Source organism: Alligator sinensis, unplaced genomic scaffold (assembly GCF_000455745.1).
Source record: "Alligator sinensis unplaced genomic scaffold, ASM45574v1 scaffold732_1, whole genome shotgun sequence".
Taxonomy (NCBI): Eukaryota; Metazoa; Chordata; order Crocodylia; family Alligatoridae; genus Alligator; species Alligator sinensis.
This window is the reverse complement of record NW_005843309.1, coordinates 198,661-201,932: the sequence shown is the minus strand read 5'-3', so window position 1 is coordinate 201,932 and position 3,272 is coordinate 198,661.

Sequence of the window (3,272 nt, the reverse complement as noted above, 5' to 3'; positions counted from 1 at the left end):
CTGCCATTTCCTGCGGCTGCCGAGGGGTCAGGGCTGGAAATGCTGCAGAGAACCAGGCCCAGGCCGTGCCCCTGTTGCAGAGGCAGGGAACCCCCCAGACTGGGCCAGGCTGAGCAGGGGGCAAATGCCTGCCTGTAACAGAAAGCCCCCTTTTCTTCTTGCCTGCATTTGCTCTCCCCTCTTTGGATATGTTTCTCTTCTTCTACCTTTTCTTCCTTCCTCTTTCTTTCACTATAAGATAAGGAATTGTGTTTTAAAGTTTGCATGTGTCTATTTTGTATCTCCCCTTGCATTTTGGTATTTTTATCTATTTGTGTGCCATGGCATTACTCTTGTAGCTTATATTTTATACTCTTCACCTTTTAACTAAATGTGTTTAGTTGCAGAAGTAAGTTATACACTGTAACAATGTTAACAAGAGCAGGAATCAAACTGCTGCTACCTTGTATCAGGCAGGCCCTGAAAGAGCCAGAGAGTCAGTGACTGAATGTGTAACACAGTAGCAGGCTACAGTAACAAGGGTCAATTAACACCTATGCAAACCGCAGATCAGCCAACGGAAGGAATCAATAGGAGACAATGTAGCAGCCGGGAGTTCTCTCAACTTCACTGTTCAAGGGCTAGACGCCCCGGTCTGGGTTAATCAACTCCAGGGATCAACTTTTGGGACTGAATATCTCCAGATCGACTGCTCCCAGAGCCCTATTCATGACAGTGGTAAATTAATCAACTCATCAACGGACTTCCAAACCTGCACGTACATGCGGACGACCCCTGGGTCTGACAGATGCCATCCAATAGCCACTGAGGGGGAAGTCCCACAAGGGTCAAAGACCCCTGGATTGGGCAAACCTGAAAACTGGGGAGTCACCAAAGTCTGCCAGGGACAGATAAAAAGCAGTGAAAAGTGACCTTCAGGGGCGCCTTCTTGATCTCCAACTTGACCAGCACCCGACCTGTCCAGCCAGAAGGACAAGGCGGTGACCCCCTTCTGGAGGATAACACCACGCTGAAAGAAGCCTCGACTGGCCATCGATGGCAGACTCCAGCACCTGTGAGATAGGTATACCCGACTCTTGTAGCTCGCTACTATGTGTGTGCATGTGTGTGTGTGTGTGTGGGGACCAGCCCCAAGGTTTATGATTTGACTTCATTACAGTGTTTCAATCCGCCTAATAAACCAGAATTTTAAAGATCTTGAGTTGGACATTTGTAGCCAACGTGCCTGCCCAAAATGGGCTGAGCCTGAGCAGCAGGTAAGACCCACTCGCCAGGACCCTGCGGGGCTGGTCCCAGCAGCACTGACCCAGCCACATCCCCAGCCCCAGCCCCAGCCTGAGCTGCAGCAGCACCCAGTTCCTCTGTGGGGGCTTAAACCCCTCTGACCGATGAAGCATCAAAGGTGGGGGACACACCAAGCAAAGGCCTACCAGTTTTCTTTGGATGTTGTTTGACCCATGAGCTGCACGCATCCTGTGATGAAGTGTCAGGAGCCCCATTCTCAGGGTTGGCTGTTCCCTCTGTGGAGCAAAGATGCAGGATGCCTGATGCCCATGCACACCTGGCCAGAGTAACCCAGACATCTGGGATCCCCGCCCTGAGCCAAGAGAGAACCGTGGCATCCGAGCCACCAGCCCCGCACTCCAGTTCTTCCCTAGTGCCCCCAGCTGCCCAGGGGAGTTGGTGTCCTTCGGGTGCTGGGCGCCCCACAGCATCATCTCTATGGCCTCGTGCTGCCTAGGCACCTCCATCCTGCGCTGCCTAGGTCCCTTCTGCCAGTGCGAGGGAGATCAGGGGTACTGCAACCACACCCTAGGGCAGGCAGAGCCCAGGGGTCCTGGCTTCTGCCCCTCCTGCCCACCCCTCTGCCCCCACCCCCTGCATTCCCTATTCATCTCTTCCTCCATCTCATGTAGAGCCTAGACAGGCCCCTCACCCAGCACTGGGCTGCAGCCAGCTCTGGGGTGGTGCTGGGCTCAGGCTAACAGGCTCGAGATGCAGCCGGGTCTGCGGGGGACACCAGGGACATGTTATCATCACTCCCCTGCTCTCACCCCCAGACCCTTCCAATTGCCCCTTGTCCTGTCACCTGTACCACTGAGAACAGTCCAGCTCCTTCATCTTTGAAGCCAGCCTGGAGATAGGTGAAGCCTGTTATTCATTCCCCCTCCATCTTCTCTTCTGCAGACTGAACCAGCCCAGGTCCCTCAGCCTCTCCTCACCAGTCCTGTGTCCCAGGCCCCAAAACATTTTTGCAGCCATGGCCCTCCTGCTGTCCCCAGAGCAGGGGCAGGGGGAAGGCCTGGGGGTGCTGGCAGCTGCAGGAAGGGCCTGGAGGCTGGGGATGTCTGGGCTGCCTGGGGCTGATCCTGGTGCCTCAGGCTGGGGTTGGGCCAGATGTGCCCCTGGCTCTGGGATTTGGGAAGAGGAACTCAGGTGTGCGGGACGGGGAAGGGAGCGGCTTGTGCTGCACCGGCTTGTGCTGCTCTCACTGCTTGCTGTGACACCTGCTTCTCTCCCGGTACTGGGGATACTGGTGACACTGGGGCTGTCCAACACATCAGGAACACATGGGACAGCTGTACAGAAGATCCACATCCTGGTGCCTTCTTCCAGTCCCTGTAAGCAATGGGGAAGGGGGAAGCCAACAGCCCGGACCCCTGGGTACTCCCCCAGCTCAGGGAAAGGAACAGGAACAGGGACTGGTGGGTTGGAGCAGGGGGAGCTGGAGATCCCATTATGCCCAGCCCAGCACCAGCCCAGCACCAGCTGCATTGGGAAGCCCAGTTATACCCAGCCCCCAGTGCCCACCCCAGAGCTAGCTGCAGCTCAGGCCCCTGCTGTACGCAACCCCAGTGCTCCCTTTCTGGCTGGGGTGGATCTCACACCATGTGCTGTCTGGGGAGTGCCCGGCAGGACTTGGCAACAACTTGGCAGTGCCAGGCAACAACTTGGCAGGACGGCCACTCTCCAAGGGTCAGGGCCAGGTCCTGACAGCCTGCACTCTCACTCCCATGTTACCCCTCCATGGACAAGGTTAGGAGAGGTGTTGGGCTCTGACTCCGGCCCTCCCATCCCATCCCAGGTGGGCTTGCTCTGCTCCAGTGCACGTTACCTGGCCCTCCACGTGGTGGAAAGCTGGACAGCTCCACTGGTGTAAAATAATTGCTGGGGGGGTTTTGGGTTTTTTGTCCCCACCACAGTGATGAATGTGCGCGGTGTCAGGGCAGCACAGGGCTTGGACCCAGAGGCGGCTGAGGAGCAGGCAGGGC